This window comes from Symphalangus syndactylus, chromosome 2 (genome assembly GCF_028878055.3).
Source record: "Symphalangus syndactylus isolate Jambi chromosome 2, NHGRI_mSymSyn1-v2.1_pri, whole genome shotgun sequence".
Taxonomy (NCBI): domain Eukaryota; kingdom Metazoa; phylum Chordata; class Mammalia; order Primates; family Hylobatidae; genus Symphalangus; species Symphalangus syndactylus.
Window position 1 is genome coordinate 10412282 of NC_072424.2, and position 21928 is coordinate 10434209.

At 47.2% G+C, this 21928-nt stretch overlaps 1 protein-coding gene across 3 annotated transcripts in view; it reads right to left on the minus strand.

Moving 5' to 3' along the window:
* The window catches only part of PTPRE (protein tyrosine phosphatase receptor type E), a 179847-nt gene that overhangs the window by 71886 nt on the left and 86033 nt on the right, over nucleotides 1–21928 (minus strand). The window contains exon 1 of one of the 3 annotated variants that reach the window (XM_055245593.2): nucleotides 15417–15868. The exons of the other annotated variants lie outside the window; for them this stretch is intronic. The gene's annotated coding sequence lies outside the window, so the exon portion shown is untranslated. Of the gene's footprint in view, nucleotides 1–15416; nucleotides 15869–21928 lie in introns of those variants that run through there. 3 annotated transcript variants of the gene reach the window in all.

Here is a 21928-nt window from a genome sequence, read left to right on the forward strand (position 1 = left end):
GGAGATCTGTCTTCTCTCGGGAAGACTGGGTGTGGCCTGCACTCCTGTGTGACCCTCTGGGCTGGTCCCTGAGCTTGCAGAGTGTCAGGGTGGCCCCCACCCCATCCCATTCCCAGCCATGTCACCACCACTGTCTCCTTCCTCCCAGCCTGGGGCTGCAGTTCCACAAATGGACGCCTAGCCGCAGGGTCTGGGTTTACAGTGGCTCATCAAGTGCAGAGGGCTCCGCTGACCACCCCCAGCGCCCTCACTGGCAACGCCAACAAGCCCAGGTGAAGTTGGGGTTGAGACGGGGGAAGGGGGATTGCTGATTTTTTTTCTTCCTGACTCAAAGCAACAAGTTTTAGTAAATTCCAAGTGAAATGCTTCCTTTTCCAGGCCCCCACTATTCAAAGTTGTGGGAGGATTTTTAATTTGGTTCAGTCTTCCTTAATATGCTGCAGATACACAGATTTTAATCTTCTTTTATTAAAAATAAATCCACCCTCCTCGCTTGGGTCTCTTGTGTAAATATCTAATTAGGACAGAAGCTTGGCCCAGCCCAACAGGGGTGTGTCAATGTCCCCCTCGACACAGGCCGTTTGAAGGAATAGAGTTCAAAGAATTGCCCCCATCTTCTGAAGAATGTTAATTGGGCCAAACAATGTGCATGCATTATTTATAACTGCTCCTCCGGTTGTTTGGGAGAACATTTGACCCCAAATTGCAAGTAAGGAGAGAACGCTCCATATTTTATAACTCAGAGAAGCCGCTTCACAACCTCCCTGGACACCCCAGCTGTGAGGGGATGCACCCTCTGCCGGTGCCTGGAGGGGACCTGTGGGGCCGGGGTCCCTGCCATAACCCCGGTCCTCATCAGACTTGCTAGGGTGGTGCATCTCCTGCTTTGCCAGCCAGTCTGGGGGCAAGAGTAGCTTCCCACCAACCTTCAGCCTGAATGCTGCCAGATCCAATGCCAAGGGATGTTTCAGGCAGAGCTGATTGCGGCCCACGGACATTATGTACTGAGTGATTCCACAGCCCCTAGTCTTATGCTAAGCCAGTCTGGGAAGGAGGATCAGAATCCTTTTCTAGAGCAGAGATGACCACGACCCAGAGAGGACAGGCAATTTGGCCTGAGGCACACATCAAGAGAATGGCAGAGGCAGGGGCACATCGGGTCTTGTCTAAGTCCGTGGTAGCCTCCTGCACGCACACATGCATGCATTCCACTACTTACTGGCACCTACTTGCATTCAAAGGTGAACACAACAAACACAGCCCTGCCTTCGGAAAACTCCCTCTACACACTGTCTTAGCCCAGCTGCCATAACAAAATATCTTAGACTGGGTGGCCTAAAAGCAACAGAAGCTGCTCACAGTTCTGAAAGCTGAGAAGTCCAGGACGAAGGTGCCAGCAGATGTGGTGTCTGGGGAGGGCCCTCTGCCTGTTCAGAGACCTTTTTGCTGTGTCCTCAGCAAATAGGTCCCCGGTAGCCTATTTTTTTAAGGGCACTAATCCCATTCAAGAGGGCTCCACCTTCATGACCTAATCACCTCCCAAGGCCCCGCCTCCTCAACCCAGCACATTGGCAATCAGATTTCAGCATATAAATCTGGGGGGGAACACAGACATTCAGATCATAGCACATCCCTCCTCTGTCTACCATGCGACGGTTTAAAGGATTGCTTTTCTCAGCAGGTGCTGCCCCTTAAAGCTGCTGTCCATCAAACTCCTTTCTACTTGCAGCCCCCAGTGGTGCTCCAAGATAGGATTCTCCCTCCATTTCTAGATTATCCCAACAGGTTTCCTAACAGACCCCCTCGGCTATTTGTTTTGACCGCACACATTGAGAGCTGGAGGGCAACTTTATGTTTCCTCTGCTCACTACTTCAGAGGAGAACATTCTCCTTGCCACCCTCGACCCAGCTAACCGATGAGTTTCCATTTGGTAAGGCTACACACTTGAAGTAATACAGTTCCAGGGTTACGTTTTTCTTTACTGACACTCTGTTGGTAAGCTACAATCAACACCATGTAATTATAGAAAATTATAATGTAGCACAGCAGTAACCCAAAAAGCTACCCTTTGGGAGTATTTTATTAAATAGATACTCTTCTCTTTAATAGAAAATTCATGCCAATTTCATAACGTGGCTTGCTCTCGCAGTGGGAAGCATTATGGCGCTCATGAATTTTTAAAGAAATGCTGATTTTAGTGACCAAGAGCCAGTAGTAGAAATGTGTTTATTTGTTTAACAAATATTTACTGAGTGTCTTCGGGACACAGAGCAGGGAAGGAGGCCTTGTTTAATTCACAAGATTCGACAACCTTGCTGCCTTCAAGGGATTTCTAGTCTAATTGGGAGACCACACTCTCCTGAAAAAGACTTCAGTGGGTTCAAGGTAGGGTTGTGGGGAGTGGCTGGTGCCAACCTTTTGAAAATTTTCTGGAATCCTTGTATTTGACATAGGTGTTCTAGGTGCTGAATATGCCACCAGAGCTAGTCCCCATCTCTGCTCTTGTGAAGCTCCCGAGGACAGGAAATGATGCCTCGTCCATGCCTAGCGAGTAGCAGGTGCACCTTAATCACTCCTGAGCTGAGCAGAAACCCAGGCGGTCAACAGCACAGCTGTTAGGACAAAGCTGATGGCATGAGCCTCTCTCCCAAGGCTGGGGGCGTGCCTCGCTGCCATGGTGAGGAGTTTCATCTGGGGCTTCTCAGCAAAGCAAGGGTAGCAGGTGACATGGATATTTACTAGCTCAGGCTTATGGGCAGGATGGGCCAGACCTCACAGGCACAGGGCAAGGAGAAGTTTGGTGTATTGGCCAGGAAGCTGCTGGACTCCTGAGTGACCAATAGGTCAGAGCCATCCCGGAGCATTTTATTGCCCTAAAATCACCCTTGAGTTGCAAGGGTGAGTTGCACTGGGAGGCTCCAGGAGGCGGCCAGCACTCTGAAAAGAGCCCCAACACAGGAGACAGGTGGACCTGGGTTCACACCCAGGCTCGCAATCTTGTCACTCTGAGCCAGGAGACAGGTGGACCTGGGTTCACATGCGGGCTCACAATCTTGTCACTCTGAGCCAGGAGACAGGTGGACTTGGGTTCACACCCAGGCTCTCTATCTTGTCAACCTGGGCATGTCACTTGTCTCTTAGAGATTTTTCCCTTCTCTGATCTTGGGACACTTTCCACCCTTAGGATGGGTGAGGACACAGGTGGACTCTCTGGCCCAGGTTCTGCCCCGAGCTGGTGGGAGGGGGACAGTGACAGCCACATTCCAGGTGTTTAGGCCATCGCCTGTGAACTAGCACATGTGAGGCACCCACAGTTGCTGAGCTTGGCTGGGTACCAGCCATGGCACCCTCCTGGGGTGGAGGGGGGAGCCCCTAGGATGCTCACAGCCCAATAGGACAGATAGAGGAAGCATAGAGCGACAGGAGTGTCCCAAAAGGAATTTCTAGTGAAATGGTGTTATAACTTTGCATTTTATGGGCTCAACTTAGCACCTGAATTTGGAAGCATTAGGGATCGGGTCGGGGTACGGGGGCGCGTCTGCGCATGCGCCAAACTTGAAGCCCGGGTGCTATGCCAGAGGTGACCAGCAGGTGGCACCGTCGGGTAAGCCACAGGAACGTCTACCGCGCACCCGCCTGGTGCGCCCAGGCCATGCCCAGAACCTTCCTAACTCGCGCCTCCTCCGGGGTCCCCCAGTCACCTCAACCAGTATCCTTGCAGGACCACTCTAGAAACGTGGTTTCTGGTAGCTGCACTCCCTTAAATAACCATTTCACCAATGCCTAAATATTTGTTCTTAAATAGTTTTTCCTCTCCATTCACTCGCCGTGTTACAGTGATTAATTAGGAACTAGCATTGTAGATTCATCTGAATTCCCAATAGTCATCCTCACACCATGTCCCAGCCTGGAATTTTACAATCTGTGGGTCTGTTATCTCTACCCCAGCCAAGACATTTAACACCCAAATGGACTTTCCTTGCCTAGAATGAGAGACAGAATTACCCATCAAACCGCATGCCATGTTTAGGAAATTGGCTTTCTTCCCAGGGAATCGATTCTTCCATACATATTAATTTTTCTGGAGACTATAGCTCAAAGTATGTACAAATGAAGTGTCATGCTTAGGACAGGGGTGGCAATTCAGGAAGACGGGTGGCTCCTGGGACACGAACCTTCTGCCTGCCTTCCGCTTAATGGATGGGTTACCAGCTATTTAACGAAACAGGGTTTAAGGCAGGGCACAGTGGCTCATGCCTGTAATCCCAGCACTTTGGGAGGCCGAGGCAGGCGGATCACGAGGTCAGAAGATCAAGACCATCTTGGCTAACACGGTGAAACCCCGTCTGTACTAAAAATACAAAATATTAGCCGGGCGTGGCGGCGGGCACCTGTAGTCCCAGCAGCTACTCAGGAGGCTGAGGCAGGAGAATGGTGTGAACCCGGGAGGTGGAGCTTGTAGTGAGCCAAGATCGTGCCACTGGCCTCCAGCCTGGGCGACAGAGTGAGACTCTGTCTCCAAAAAAAAAAAAAAAAAACAAGGTTTGACATTTGTGGCTGGGGGTCTAAAGTTGAGAGAAGGAAGTAGCATAGAGAAAAAGGCAGAGAGGACTGGGCTGGGGACTGCATGGTCTCTTGGCTGACATGGTGGTGATGGGATCTGTGGATCTGTGCCCTGGCAAAGGAAGGAGTTCTTGTATTTCTCAGGCAAGAAAAAATTTCAATTCCCCAAGCCAAGCTATTCTCTGCTGTCTTTAGCAAAGGCTGGGCATACCTCGACCACCGGGCTTCAGAGTCCCTGGGCTCTGCCATGTACATCTGGGCACTCATGTACATCTGGCAACCTGTAAAATGGGAAGTAATCTCTGGTGTGAGAACAGGGGGGCTACAAACCGCCCCCACCCAGGTATCCAGGCTGGAAGGGCTGGGGACAAGTCGGCCTGGTTTACAGCCAGCAAAGGGCCTGGCACCCAGGGGCTGCCCAGAAGGACTTGAGGGATGAATAAGTAAGTGAGTGAATGAATGAATGGCCCTCATCACTGTAAGATGTTCTATAAATAGGGGGACCACATGCCCCCGTTAGCTCCAGACCATCTCAGCTCATGGTCATTGCTCGGTGTAATTATCAGTCTTGCTTGCTTTCTCTCATAAGGTTCAGGGCTTGGACAGTGACTCACATGTCCCCCTGACTCCTGGCCATGGAGGGGGGTGAGGCAACCACTCAGAAACAAGAGAGAAATTTCGTTGTCTTCATATGAAACGAGACTACAATAATGTGCTAAATAAATTTCCTCCATTTCATTGGTGATATTTAAACAATGAAGGAGTTGGGAAAGCCCAAGTTTTAAAACCTAAGCGGCTGAATTCTTTTCAGCATCTTTCAGGGCATAGCTGTTTTCCTAGCAGCACAGACTTTGGGAAGAGCCTGGGCCACAAGTTCAGGACGACCCAAGCTCCAGTCCACGAGCCGTGTAGCTCTGGGCCAGCTCTTTCCAGCTCAGAGTAAAACAGGCACAATAGTGACCTCGCTGCACCTCGGGGGAAGCTCCATAGGGAAGAAGCAGGCCCTTGGCCCTGGCTGGCACAGAGGGGTCTTTGCAAATGTCAGCTCCGTGCCCTGAAGCAGAGACCAAGTCTCACAGAAGCTGCCGCACCCTTCAGCTCTCCCCGAGTTGTTCACGAACGCAAGAAAACATCCCTGATTTCTCAGGAATTAACAGAAAATCAAGCTCACCTACCGTTGATGTTGTACCCTTTTCTGGAATGTAAACAAACATTTTAAAATATGTCGGCTCAAAGGCAACCAAACGAGAAGGCAACAAAATCCATTTTATTTCTCTTATTATACACTGACGTTCCTGAGCAGGAGATGGAAATCTAAAGGGGACCCCAATTTTCAGTCCCAAAGATATAAACCTCCAGAATGTGCAGGCTGCTGGACAGTGAGACCCCGCCTGGATGCTGCAGCTCCCGGCTGCCAGGAGAAAAGGTGCTTCTGTGGCTTGCTGTGACAGCCAGCACCATGGTGGAAGTGACACTGTAGCCAGCTGGGCCTCCAGGATTGAGTTTCCAAGCAACCTCTGACTGACAAGGTGCACTCCTGGTAAGATCTGCAGGAAACACAGTAACCCAGCCCCAGCCAGACCAGAGACTCCTCTCTCTGTCTCTCTGTCACTTCTGGGGCTTAGCACTGGGTGCTGAATTCATGCAGGTTTGTTGATTGACTGACTGGCTGCATTCATCAGTGACCGGAGGAGCAGGGGCCCTGGCAGGATAAGGACACAGGCTGGATGCCTGGAGGCTTTGGTGCATTTATTCAGCTGATGTGCTTCTGAGAAAGGGCTGGCAGCTCTGTGCCCCTGCTCCTGCGTCTCCTACTTCTTACATCCTTGAGTCCTGGCCGGAATTAGCACAATAGATTCTGGGAAGATGTGACTTGCAGGAGTTGAGAAAGACCAGGTGTGTCAGGCTCCTTCCCATACCGAAAGCAAAGGCAGGATGCCCCACTAGCCCGGGCTGGCTGTCTCCCAGGAAATACCACCCCCAACTCCAGAGTCCCCTGACCTACTAGAATAAAGGGGATATTGATCAACTGGGTTTAGAAACCCAGGACTGGCTCTTTGACATTAACCCTGACTACCGAAACTTTTGCTAAGAATCTCTAGGATTTCTCTCTCTTGATGGGAGGCCTTTTCAGGTCCAGAGAGAGCTCGGCAGCCCAGGGACTTTACCTTCCAGAAGCTCCAGGAGGAGGCCAGAGGTGCAGCGTGAATGCCCTGAGGCTGCAAAGGCACCTGGAGGAAGGGAGGGTGGGAGGGAGGGAGGGAATGAGAGAGGGAGGGAGGGTGAAAGGGAGGGAGGGAGAGAGGGAGGGAATGAGGGAGAGAGGGAGGGAGGGAGGCGAGGGTGGACGAGCCAGCAGGGCTGCAGAGAGACGCTGGATGCACTGTCTCCCTTGGGCAGTTTTCCCAGGGCATGTACCCTGGGCAGGGGACTCTGCAGACAGGCACATGTGGCGTGGAGCCTCCTGTGCCTCCCCAGTGGTGAGAGATGCCTTCTTCCTGGAGGAAGCTGACTACGAGCCCCAGTGCAACCCCTGTAAGCAGCAGGGGTGATGAGAACTCGGGGTTCCATCCCTAAGTCAGTATTGGGATGTAGGAAGGTTTATCAGTGTAGGAACAAGGTGTGCGAGGCAGAAGGTGCCCTCTTATTTCAGAGACAGTCATGTACAGAAGCCGAGCAAGTCGCACAGATGAGCAAAAGTCAAGATGCAGATGCTGATCAGGGCATAATGTCTTCATGGTGCTTTCTCTGCAGAACACATCTGATCCCACAGCAGCTCTCTGAGACAGTACAAGACTCTCATGGTGCCTGCCTTCCAGCTGTGCACACTGAGGATCAGAGAGGTTAAGTAATCTGCCTAAGGCTGCTCAGCTGGTAAAACGGCAGAGCCTGAATTCAAATCCCAGCAGTTTGAAAGCAACCAGACTTCAGAAACCCACATCTCCAGGGTCATAGCTCACAGGACGTGGGAATTATTCTGAAACATTGTAAGATTTTATCAGGACAAGTATGGGAAGCTCTATTGAAACAGACAAACATCCCCTTTCAGGATAAATGGACACACATTTTGTAAATTCCAAAAATCCATTGGAAATATTTATTTTAACTCCTCCCCCTACCCAAATAATATCCATGGATTATTTTGGCACTAACAGAGGTTAACACTGTGTGGTTTGTGGATTCTAAACATCTCCACTCAGAACTTAATTTTAATTCTGGACTACCTGGAAAAACCCTTGCGTCATTAAAATAGGTGCTTCATAAATATTTGTTCAAGGAGTGAATGAACTAGCCAAAAGGTTTATGAAAAAAGGTTGGAGTTGAGCAGTATTTTTCCCCAACCCAGGTCTCTATAAACACTCAGCCACATCCCCTCAAATATTTATCAATGTAGAGCCACAGAATTGTATGTCTTTTGAGAGAGAACCGCTTTCTTGGTTACTTAAAAAAAAGAGAGAGAGAGAAACCTCAAAGTAAATAAATGTCACGATCTTCTAGAAAATCAGGTAATAGGAAAATAGGAAATAGGCAGTGAGAATTTGAGTTTATTCAATTGTGCTTAGCAATGTTCAGGTCAAATAAGAGTTGACCTGACTAGGAGCCGTGGAGTTGTACTTGAGCTGTATCAAACTCTGGTGTCGCTTTTGAGCAAAGAGTATCATTTTATTTGAAATTCAATGACAATGGGGGGGGTTGGAAGGAGGAGAGAGAATACTTTATGGCTGAGCCATGACAGAAATACTTTTCTTCTGGTAAAAAAGAGTCTTTTGTGGGACTTGACACCATCTCTGGGGTGCAGGGAAGGCCCCTTCATTCACCCGGACTATGCTTTCTCTATTCTTTTATCCCCCCAAATGTTTATGAGTCTCTTTGCTGCTGTACCCCAGGTCTAGCAGAGTCAGGCAAACAAAGACAAAAACATGATCCTTGCACTCAGACGTCTTCCAGCTCCGCGCGGTGAAGTTTGCAATAAAGACGGAACTCTGTATCAACATAGCGTAAGTATAGTTTGATCTCTCATTTTTAGTTGGAAACCAAGTAAAACACAATTTAGCAAGCATGAGAGACTATAAGCCTCCTGGATTCTATTTAGTTCAGACAAGAAACAGACCTAAATTAAGCAATGATTTTCAAGTCAACGTTAAGTACCTGAGAGGCACCTACAAGTTGACTAGGTGATTAGGTGTACAATTCCTGTGCTCAGGTTGAAACTTGTCTGTGAAAATCTGCTTCCCCACTCTTCTGTGAAATATCCAGGGACCCTGACGGTGCCAATGCCAATTGAGGTCAGAACTTCAGAGTAAAAGTGGATGCACCAGGTTGGTTTTGGGAAACTCAATGGTGTCAGTCATGCCTCAAGACCTTCAGTGGGAGTGGATCATCGGCCAGCTGCAAACAATGTAGTACTGGGGGTTGACAGGGTCCCCCAAACTCATGACCATCTGGAACCTCAGAATGTGACCTTATTTAGAAATAGGGTCATTGCAGATGTAGTTAGTTAAGATGAGGTCATCATGGATTAGGGTGGACCCTAAATGCAATGACTGGTGTCTTTATAAGAAGAGGAGGTGGCACACACATGTATGCTGAGAGGAAGGCCACGTGAAGATGGAGGTGGAAGCTGGAGGGAGGCAACCACAAGCTGGGGAATGCCAGGGACTGAGGGAGCCAACGGACTTTGGAGGAGGGAAGGAAGAATCTCTCCCAGAGCCTTCAAAGGGAACACGGCCCTGCTGATGCCTTGGCTTCAGACTTGCAGCCTCCAGAACTGTCAGACCACACACCTCTATTGTTTTAGCCATTAAATTTCTGGTAATTTTCTACAGCAGCCACAGGGAACTCAAACAGGCCAAGCTATGAAAAACGTGAAGAGGCTTCTCAAATGCTGCTTCTAGTTCCGTGTCTGTCCATCTTCCCCTTCACTGGCCATGGATCCTTCCAGATCCTTCTAGACCCTGCTTCCCCGTCATCCCTCACATCCATTCCTCACCAAGTCCTGCCACATTCCTCTCTCAGCCAACCTTCACACCTTTCCCTTCTTTCTCTTCAGCCCTGAAGCTCAAGGCCTTCCTCAGCTCACTGGGCAGCTGAGAAGATTAAGGGAGAAAGAATGGGGAATGGTGCCCAGGATGACTCCATGACTCCTGGATCACACTGAGGAGTCAGTAATGGCTGCCCAGCTGCTGGCTCACAGCCGGCCTGCCCAGCGTCTTCCATCTGCCCCACATCCCATCACCAGACTGAGGGTCCTTGGGCACCCCCCATCTGTCACCTGCTCAGGGACGCCCAGAGGCGTCCAGCTGCAGTTCTCATACTCTGCTATTCTCTTAGCACCTTCACAGGCCTTATCATATCACTCACCCATTTTTTTAAACATCAAATACATTATGTTAAAACTCTTTGTCATTAGTTTAAATAGGAGGCCGGGTATCATCAGTGAAGATGGGGAAGACAGACTATGAATTTCCTGGCTGGCCCTGTGTAAGGCTCTTGGGTTAGAGCTTGTTCTCTCTTTGCTAAAAAGGTAGATGAGCAAGGATTAGATGGATGTTAAGGCCACACCAGCACCAAGCTGAGCCTTTCTTTCTGGGTATACGGAAGGGTGGAAGAGAACGAAGAGAGGAAGTAGTCTCTCCCTTTATGATGCAATGTTTTTCACCACTATGCTCAGTCTCTATCTAGAATCATCTCAGGACTTTTGTGCATCAGAAGACACCATCAGCAAAGTGAAAAGATGACCTACAGAATGTGAAAACATATTTTCAAGTGATTTATCTCATAAGGATGTAGTAGCTAGAATACATAAAGTACCCTTACAACTCAACAACAAAAAGACAAATAACCCCAAAAAACTGGCCAAGGACTTGAATAGACGCTTCTCCAAAGAAGCCATTCCTACAGCCAGAAAGTACATGAAAAGATGCCCACCATCAATATTCATTACAGAAATGCAAACCCAAACCATAATCACACTTCACCTCACACCTCTTAGGATGGCTATAATTTAGAAAAAAATAAAAGGAAACCCAGTGTTGGAACAGATGTAGAAGAATTAGAACCCCCAGACATGGCTGGTAAGAATTAAAGTGGTGCAGCCACCATGGAAAGATTTAATGGTTCCTCAAAATTTAACCATAGAATGATGTTTAAATTCCACTCCTAGGTATATATCCAAAAGAACTGAAAATACGATCAAGGCAAAACTCATCTATGACTATCGTAACAGCACATAATTCATCACAGCCAAGTGGCAGAAAGCAACCTAAGTTCATCCACTGATGAATGAGTAAACAAAACATAGTAACTTAATGAGATATGATTCAGCCTAAAAGGAATGAAATATTGATACGTGCTCCAGAGCAGGTGAACTTCAAACAAATTGCTACATGAAAGAAACCAGACACAAAAGGTCCCATACTGGATGGTTATGGAAAATATCCAGAATATGTAAATCAATACAGATGGACAGCTGATTGGCGGTTGCCAGCATGGGAGAAGGGGGAAATGGAGATTGATTGCTTAGTGGGTTCAGGTTTCATTTTGGATGATGAAAATATGTTGTATCTAAGTAGAGGTGATGGCTGCCCAACACTGTGAATGTACAAAATGGAGAATTTTATGCTATGTGAATTTTACCTCAATAAAGATAAATCACCCCAGGACCAACATGTACTGCGCTTTGGGATGAAGGGCACCCTCCTCAGCCTGGCATCCAAGAACCCCATGGAGAATGACTCTTGAAAGATGATCATAAGGGTAGTATCATCGTTATTAACACATAACATTTGTTGCACGCAGCACATTTTGCCCTTTCTAAGTGCTTTACATCATTGACCCATTTAGTCCCCCCAACAATAAGATGTTAGGACCATTATCACCTTCATTTTACAGAGAAGGAAACTGAGGCTCCCACTCGTGTAAATTGTCGTACAGCTAAGTAGATGACATGGCTTCCTCTCTGTGGTCCTGGCAGATGCTCTGGGGCGGGAATGGGTGGGGTGTTGCCAATGGGGTGATATAAATGGGAGCATCCCAATGGGCATCCATGAGGCCCTTGCAAAGGCTTCCAATTGCTAAACTTTGTTCCTTTCTGTATTAATCATTTCTCTTGATTAAACACTAGTCCTACAGTCTGTGGGTCCCATTGTGCTAAATTACATGGTAAGCATGTATTGCAAATTACACTCATTATTAGAAGTTGCATGGCAACATTTATACTAATTAAGTTGGAGCGCATCTCTTTAGTTCTAATTTTAAAACACTGGCAGAACTCCAGAGCCTGATGTCCGCGCGTGAACTGCCACAAACGCATGTCGCAAAATGTCCTCTGAATTTTCTAGCTATTCAGGATTATTTCACACTTAAAAACTGCTCACGGATATTCTTATGCTACTTTTTTTCTTTTTCCTTTTTGTTAAACACTATTACCAGGATGAATATAACAGAGCATAGTTTTAAAGTAAGAGTTATACAGCGTGATTCTAAAAGAATCAACACGACTAATATTTTTAATGTATTGGAAAACATTTTTTAACATCTCTTTTCCCAAAGTACAGCTGACTTAAATTTTTTTTTTTTCCCAATGAAATAAAAAATGACAACCACCCAGTGTGATTAGGAAAACACAGAGAAGGAAACAGTCGCAACAGCAGCAGCTACACTGTATGGGGCCCACTCGTGTGCAGGCGTGTGCTCAGTGGTTTATAAGAATCATCTAAGCTATGTCTCTCCTCACCAACGAGGAAGATACTACCTTACAGCAGTTAAGTCACCTGCCGAGGTCAGGAAGGAAGTGAGAAGCCAGGATTTGAACCCGGTGTCTGAGCCACAGCCCACTCTGCTCTTCGGGACTGTAAATGGTATATTTGTGCATGCACATCTGCAGAGGCACAAAACCCAGCATCCATAAGACATATGACTCCAGGCCGGCCACGGTGGCTCATGCCTGTAATCCCAGCATCTTGGGAAGCCAAGGCAGGAGGATCACTTGGGCCCGGAGTTCAAGACTCACCTGGGTGACAAAGTGAGACCCCATCTTTATAAAAAATAAAAATAATTAGTCTGGTATGGTGGTGCACGCCTGTGGTCCCAGCTATGTGAGAGGCTGAGGTAGGAAGATTGCTTAAGCCCAGTAGGTCAAGAGCCGTGATCGCACCACTGCACTCCAGCCTGGGTGACATAGCAAGACCCTGTCTCAAAAAAAAAAAAAAAAAAAAAAAAAAGACATATGACTCCCAATCATTGCAAAACCAATTGATATTGCGTGATTCATCAGATCAGATCATTTTCAGCCATTCAGACATGGCTGCCTGAGCCTGTGCCATGTGCCACACAGGGCTCCGGCAGCCAGGAGCAGAACCTGGCCCTTCCTGTATCCACCCTTCTGGTATCACTAACTTTTCCTGCCAACCTATGCACTGTTGCATCTTCCTTCCTTGGCACCTGTTCTGCTTGGTAGGGCCCCTGGAATTAGATAGAGGGTGCTCCCCACTACTGACTTCCTCCTGAACAGCAGTGTCTTCCCTGCCCCCTCCCTAGGCAGCTCCCCTGCAAATGACCACATTTATACAAACTCCCCCGAAATAATTTTGTCCTCGCCCACTTCCTCCTGATAGCCTTGTTCCCCCTCGATGCCCTCAGCACCCTGAGGTCACAGCCAGAAATAAACAGGCAGGAGCAGTCCAGGGTCAGCTGAACAAGCACATACTCATGCTGACAGCTTCGCTCTTCCCTCCACAGACATGTAGGCTCTGGCTGTCAGCGGGGGCGATGGCTGAGACCGTGGCTGCCCCGGGGGTCCCCACGACTGGGGCTCACAGTCCTGCCTCGGCACAGCCTGGATCTGTGCTCCCGAGGCAGTGGCTGTGCTCTACCAAGTATGAGCAGAGCCAGCGACAGAACAGCCCTCCAGCCTGCAAAGATCAGGCGAGAGGGAACACTGCCATCTCCCCTGCTACTGCCAAAGGGTCATGGGGTTTACTGATGAGGGACGGGAGAGAGGAGAAACCAGGTGAGCCCACAGCCTTCTCAACCCATAGGGCCCCAGTGATGTTTCCAATGCCCCTTACTCCAGATGACAGCGTGCTCTCTTACGTTTGCCCAGCTAACGTGTGGCTGGCTTCCACAGCATCCTGTGCTCCTGATACTGAGAACTTTCCCGTACCTTATCTCCCAGAGCATGTCACCATCCCATGGGAGACCCCTAGGTCAGAAAAGGGAGGGCATAATCCTTAATTTGCCTCTATGAGGAGTTTCCTTAGGGAACAGGGGACCTGAGCACCTGCCAGCCCCTGCCTGTGCACTGGGATAGGGGTTGGCCTGGGGTTTTGAAGTAGGAGGCACTTTTGGGGACGAGGACAGGCCACTGAACCACACAGCAGCACTGAACAGCCCCGAAGAAACAATTCCAGGAGTGGAGGGATATAATTCTCCATTAAAATGGGGGTCTGACAAAATGTCCAGAATCCTTCAGTGCGTGACTGGGATAAAATACTACGCAAGGAAAGTTCCGGCACCCTAGCTGTGCCCACACTTTACTTACTATCAGCCTTTCTCCAGCACACTGACACCAAGTGCTCAGTGTGAAAGCAAATCTAAAGCTGAAGACTTCCTGAGAACTTCCCACTTCTATAAATGCATTCCTTCCCCGGTTTCCATGTGATGTCGCACACAGAGTACACACACACACACACACACGCGCACACACACACACACTCAGATCTCTCTGCACACAGAGTAACTGCGATGGAACATAAGTTGATTAGAAGATAATGGAAGCCCTTTCACATTATAGGTGAAACATGATTAGTTGTTTTAGCCTAGCTTCTCTAATATGAAATAGTCAAATATTCTCTCTTAGTGTGAACAAAATACAGCAAATGTCGAAAGTGAACTGTAGCCACTCATGATGGTACATGCAGAGTTCAGATGCATAAAGACTCTCCACTTCTGGGCAGCTGCCCAAGTGAGTGAGGCTTGGTGGAATTCTTATGGTGCCAGGGATGACTCTTCCTCTGAGTGCAGTGCAAGAGCTTACAGGGCCTCCTTCACTTTGTAGGAAAGAAACCAAGGTTCGGGGATAAACTGATTTAAACAAAGCGCCACATAGAATGAAATCTAATATTTATTCTCAGCAGGAAGTCTGTTCTCATCATAAGTATCAAAACAAATTCATAGGTGAGCTATAATATATATCTGAGCTTACCCACATGGGAGCATTAGCAATTTAAAAACAATTTGAGCATTTATCAAATATACAGTCTCTGGGAACTTAGGCTATTCATTCGATAGGATATGGTCTTAAACTGTAAGCAGTATGCCTCTGAAAAAAGAGAGAGAGAGAAAAGAAACGCAGCTAGAGAAAATCTCCCCTCCAATTTTGTGTTGTGACATTTCAAATCATTGGTTAGTCAGCTTCCACATAAAATATTTCCCAAAATGTCTCTAACATTTTCATGTTAGTTGAAGGGTGCGGGTCCAAAATTCTAAGGATGTTCTGTTTGCTTAAAGAAAATTTAGCTCTTTTATTTTAGGTGAAAGAGAGATTACTTACACGTTAAGTATCAATTTAATGAAGTAGAAGACATAAAACAGGCAGAAAATCATTTGAACCAAATTGTTACCCCACCAACTAATGGATGTTACATTTTACAAACCGGGAGAGAGGCTCAAGCAGAGTTGACAAGGAATAGAACTGCTGCGACGTTCCTAAATTATCAACCAGTAACAATATTTAATACTAAATTAAAGACTCACGGAAAATGCATTTTTTCCTCACAATCTAAACCAGCAACAGAAGGAACATTCTGGGGATCCCTTTCCGCGTCTGCGCTGTGCATCCATGGATACTTACAGAGCACCGCGTTCTCAGTAGCCCCTGGGTGATCAATTCGTTCAGACCCATGTCCACAGCACTAGAGTCTCCTGGGCTGATAATTTGAACATTTCCAAGCAGGCTACTGATGCAAAAGGCAGTACATTATTTACTGGGTATTCCCTTTGTAATTTTCCTTCTGAGGCTCGCGGCTGCCGGCACTCACACTATGTCATCAGAAACCAGAGCAAAGATCCAGCAGGGAGAAATTTACAGGAGAGACCGCTCATCTCGAGTTGAAATAAATGCTTAAAAATAAATGTATAATTCACAGCAGCAGAGTGAATTTTTTTTTAAGTTCATAATCAGTCAGTAAGAAAGGTGGCATATAATCCAGTGTAGCTGCTGAGAACAGTGCAATCCGCGTGCTCGATGGTGCAGTCAGCAGTCCCAGCTGGGTAAGCAGAATGCTTCTGTGCACTGAGCTCAGCGAGGAACAGAGCGGGGGGGGCACCCTGCTCCCAGGGCAAGTTGGATTCACAGCCCACAGGGAGGAAGAAACCACAATGAACAACGTCGATCATGATTTCCCCCCGTGGTTCACATTGAGTTTTAAAATAAAAGTCATTGCTGATGATACACTTTCTGAGGATCCTTGCAAAGCAAAACTAAATTGAACTACAACATGAAGTGAAGAAAACTTGAAAGGGCTTTTGAGCACATGTATGGTTAGTGCCTTTCCACAAATACAGTCTAGGGCTTTTTTTTTTTTTAAATCGTAGTAACAACATTTAACATGAGATTTACCCTTTTAACAAGCAAGTGTACAACGCAGTCTCGGTGACTACAGGCATGATGTGGCACGACAGAGCTCTCGGACTTGTTCATCTCTTGTAACTGGAAGTTTAAACCCGTTGAACACCAAATTCCCATTTCCCTCTCTCTCAGCGTAAAGAACTATGCTATTTCAGGCACGATGCTGCTTTGCAGAAATCCCTTCTCATATGAAAGATCTCTTTGCCCTCTTCTACAGCACTTCCTAAAACGAAAAGGGAAACGGACGCTCAAGTTCTACGCTGTTCTGTTATCTGAAAAACCGAGGCTCCTGCAGCTGCCCAGCCTCACCAAGTTCTCCTTGTCTGTGACAAGGGGGAGTTTTTTTTCACATAGCTTCTTTTTTTCACATTCTATGGGTTGACCAGTCTCCCTGAGAATATGACGACTTCATAAAGAAGTGCCCTTCCCAGTGGCGCAGTCATCAGTGCAGGCCTTACAAAGGTGCACCAGTAGCTCCAACACAATTTTGCGTCTTTCAGAAGGACCAGGGACGTAAAAGCACCAACGCAGCACGTCATGTCGGGAGGATGGTTTGCTGCCACGTCTTTTCCTTTAAAAGACGATTACACTTCCTATGTGCAGCGCCAGGCACTCACTTTCATTTGTCCCAAGAATTTGATGTGAAGTACTGTTTACAGAGCACTTTCTATGTGCCAAGGACTGTGCTAGACACTTGTATACTCCATTTCATTCAATTCACTATTATTTCTGCCTCCCATAAAGAAAAAATCCAGACAGAAATGGAAAGCCTTTAAAAGATGGAGGCACAGATCGACAGCATTCCCAGAGATGTGTTCTGCATGGCAAAGACAGCCACCAGGCTTTCACAGCGACTGGAATAGCAGCCTGGGTGGAATGCCCTTGCTACTTCAGCCTCAGCTTCCCCAGTCTCTGCTTTGCTTTCTTTGGTGACTTTGATGATGACGTTAGTTGTCTGCAAATCCATTTATTTTCTGAAAACTCCCCTTCTCGTTCATTTTCTGTTGATAAGGAATTTCTGAAACAATCATTGAAAACCACCTCTACTGCAGACAGCCAGCGCTACTGACTGCAACAGGATTTGAGATCTCTTTTATTCCCAAAGGGGGCCATTATTTCCACTGGTTGTCATGGTGATGGTGCAGTATTGCTGCTGCGTGTTCGACTGCTTCCCATTGCAGTCACACCACACATTTCAATCAAGTCACGTGTTTCACATGGTACTGGCTATATAAAACTTAGTGAATCGAACTCTTAGCTTCATCTCACAGTGATGACGAATGGGGACAGATGGAAGTGTCCGTGTGTGCCGGTGTAAATGTGACGGAAGCAGCGGGACTTAAAAACAGAAAGATCATCTTAAAATACATTAATTTACTCTCCTTCATTAAGCAATTTAAGGACAGAATTCATATTATTATCAATAACTTGAGAAATGGTTTTGAAAAAGCAGAAGTAATATGCCTAGAAACGAGAAACTATATATTTTTTGTTGTTAGTTCACATTTATTTGAACTTTTGCCACATTCATTTTTGAATATGCTTCGTTCTCCTATTTGTATATCTCCTTTCTTGTCTCTTATTTGTAACTAGTACATATAGCCACAAATACATGTACATGTACTTATATTAATTCCTAAGGTTTCTAATTTGTGAACTCTGGCTTTAAAATATACATGAATGTTATTGATTCTGCTTTTCAGTCTTCAGTGCCCTGGTTTCCTGAAGGATGTACTATTCAAGTCCTGAACTGAACTTGAACTCCACGATGCTGGTCCTCTGAGGCTGCAGCCCCTGAGTCCAGGTTGTGGGAGGATATTGATGCCTCACAGCCAGCAGCAGCAGAGGGACTTGGGAGATTACCTTGAACATGGAGTCCCCTTTGGAGCATGTGGACTCCATAACTTTTCCTTGTGGGCAAACTCAGAGTGTACCTGGGTGTTCAGGGCCAGTTAGTGGTCAGCTGTCTTTAGCTTTCATTACAAATGCTCTTAAGAGCTGGGTTTGATTCCTGGGAAGAGCATTGATCAAAAGGGGAGAAATAAGCTGGATTGTACTTCAGAGGCTGCTGTTTGAAAAAGACAGGTGATTTATGGAAGTCAAACTTCAAGGAAATGTTAACTCTAAGTTTCGCCCAAATTCATTAAGTTAACATGATTTTGACTGTTGCACTGTGTTCTTTGTTTTCTATTTGTTTTTTGCTTTGCATGTTTTAATTTCTTCTTTTTCTTTCTTTTTTTCTTTTTTCTTTTTTTTGCCATGACACTGTAAGATTGGCCTGGTTTGAGACTGAGAAGGTTTGTTGTTTCTGAATTAAAAAGAAAACTCTTTCCACGTAGCAAAGAATGTTGTGGGGCCTCCAAAACTCAGGCTGCCACAATGAACAGACACACTTCTTACACACCCACTTCAAAAAGAAATGAGAGTTGCAACATTCACAGGAACTCCCGACAGCCGGGACATGAAGGCCCTGTTTCTGTGAACTCGGAGCCTGCATGTGCCTGGATCCAGCCATTGGTGCACCTCTCAGCCTCCTCCTTCATTGGATAGAAGAGTTTTCATGAGCTCAGCTGCTGACATGACACAAGGCTGGAGGCTGAAGCTGAATGCCGGGAGGCATACTAGCTGGATAGGAAGGGGCTGGCATGGGTTCCAGTGAGGTGCCACAGTCATAAAAATGGGGGAAGCTGCAGGGGCATACATTCTGAAGGGGAGTCTCTGGTTGGAGGTTTTATTGTAAGGAATGAGCAATTCGAATCAACTTTAACAGGGCATGTACACAGTATGATTGCAGAAAAATGGCACTACTGCCTTCTTTCTCACCCTGTTTGCTGGTGTGCAACATGCAACCACTCACATCCCAGACCCTCTCTTAGGTGTTTATTTCTATGGTGGAAAGTGATTTTGATGGGGCAGGTTTCGAGATCTTCCTTGTAATCTACTATTGCCTGAATGGGCGTCTTTAGCCCTTTAAACTGCCTTTGGCAGTTTAACATAGGTAAAGTTACGTGTTGCCAAGCAACGGAAGCTTCTGACATTGCATGTCCTTCTTAGAGAAGCTCTCTCCCTTCCAAATAATTAGACATCAGTCACTGCTCCACGTCCACACTGGGAATAACACAGGAGACTCAACATCATCCTGAAATGAAAAGTGAATCACACTGAATCCTGGAAACAAGATGTCCATGACATGAATTTTCCCTTAGAAACTAGGCTCTTTAAGACCAAGGCTGGCATCTAAGACAAGAGCCTGTAGGCTAGATGGCTTGCTGAACCCTCAAAGAAAGCCCCCCTCCATTTCACGCTAATGCACACTTTACAAATAGAGGTCAAATCCATTTAGCTCAAGGTGGAATATTTTGCGTGTGTGTGTGTGTGTGTGTGTGCGCTCGTGTAGAGTTGGTATAAACATGGACAGAATGCTAAATGAGGCACCTAAGAATGATTCGTTTGTGGCCTGACAATTTTCCTCTGACACTCAGCAAATTCATCACAACTGCAAGCAATGCTTGCTTTAGCCATCTTGCTATCCCATACAGAAGAATTAATCAAATGTTGCAGCATCGTTGGAAAACAGGTTTTCATATCAGTGTTCAAACAACCTATTGCGTGATGGTGCTGATGAAATCACAGAAAGGCTTGGATGCTATCCAATTCTAAATCCCACCGTCAGGGTCTGGACAGTCAGCTAAGCCCCAGCTGGGTAATTTTGCAGTGCTATTCTGGATCCGCTGATCCAGATCCCACTTCTCCTCCTAGCTTGCCTTGGCTTCTGGATACGTTTAGTAAGAAGCAAAGCACATAACCATCTCCAGGGAAGAGGCTGGAAGAAAACCAAGAAGACCAGATGGCATGGGCCACTTGACACTTGAGCCACCTCCCACTATGTGGAACCAGGTGGGTCGGTTTATCTCACAAGCGGACATGGTGCCCTTCCTAATTCCCTCATCCTCAGAACTCACTGGGAGACACACTTTGGGTTCTCTTCTCTGAGAACAAAGATGTGTGGATCTGTGAAGCCCGAGTTTGAAAGCCGGGGCCTCCTGGCTCTCAGGAGTGGTGGGGGTTGAGCCTCTCTTGCCAGCTGCTGCCCCTCTGCCCTGATGGAATAGGCATCACCATGGGACTGGGCTGAGGTCAGATTTACTTTTTTTGGTGGGCGACACCTACAGGTTTATTGACTGGGAAGGCCTCACCTTAGAACGCATCTCCCAGTGACTGGTTCAAAACCAAATCCCTTTTCAAGACACAGAAGTTCAATGCTAGTAGGTGGCTTGGATTGGTGGGCACATCCCTTAGCTCTTAGGAATTCTGGGGATGGGGGGTTGGGGAGAGAACTGCTATCAGAAACCCAGAGTGAACTGAAATGTGCAGTCTTGGCCCAGTTTGGGGCCAGTGCAGACCTGGAATGAGGCTCTCCCCTGCGTTCCAGCGGGGATTCAGGAGGACCAACAGCCCCTGAGACATTGGGCTGCATGGCCACAAAATAAAGCAAAACAAATGTGGCCACATCAGTGAAAGAAATCACTGAAGCCAGTCTGGTGTTGGACAGAGAAAAATCACTGAAAATTGACTGAGACACTTGGAGGTGTTAGTTGACTTAATTTATTTATTTATATCCAGCTTGGTCCTAAAAGGATATAAAGTCATGTAAGGACTATTCATTCATGCACCTAAAATTCACTGGGTGCCTCTCTCATGCCAGCACTTGTGCGAGGGGACAGAGGGACGGGATCCCTATCCTATGGGGCCTGCGTTCTTGCGGGTGAGAGAATGGGTAAATACCACAGTTCCAAATACTGGTAAGTGCTTTAATGACAATATAAAGTAAAACGGAGGTACAGAAAGTAACTTGGGGCTGGAAGTTGTATAGGTAGCATCAGACAGGGTGGGCAGGGAAGGCCTTTCCAGAAACTAATGATGGAATCAGAGAAGAGAGCTCTGGCTGTGCTCCCCTGGAAAAGAAAGTCCTTCGCCAGTCACCATGGGGAGGACGCTGCAGGGCTCTGACCCTCACTTCTCATACTCAGGGTGGGCTTCGGGGACACAAGAGCAGAGCAGTGCTCAGGCCCTCACTCAGAAGAGAGCCCCTCGTGCTTGGGGTTTAATGCTCTGTAACTGCTACCTATATCTGTCATAAGAATTTTATCTCTGAACTTGTGTTTTGTGAGGGAACTCTGGTGGGGCAATGGGACATGTGCCGGGGTATGGCCCCTCAACTCACACCGGGCCCACCTTCTGCTCCACCCGGCTGGGTTCTTGACTGTCCACTTCCTGCCCCGACCAGCAACTGAGACTCCCCCCACCACTCCTCAACAGGGAGAATGGGGGCTGGATGCGCACCCTCTTCCTGCCCAGTTGAAGGCAGTGAGAGTATCCTAGTGCCTGGGGGAATGTGACATTAAATAGAAGGTAACACACACACACACACACACACACACACACACACACAAAACACCATGAAAGGTCCAGAGAGAGAACACGAAGAAAGGAAAAAAGCTTTTTTTCCTGCCTTTTGAACGAGTGACCCTGGGTTTTAAGTAGCCAGCCCTGTTTGTGCTAAGTGCTGCCCCAGGCTCTGTGAAGAATGCAAAGATACAACTGTCTTCTCCCTACTCCCCCATCCTCCACGCCTGTTCGTCCACTCATTCACACGTCCATCAGCAACGCAGTTCCTGAGACCCGGTGCACGCTGGGTAAGCCCTGGGGATCCCCGGACAATGGGCTCCCTCGCC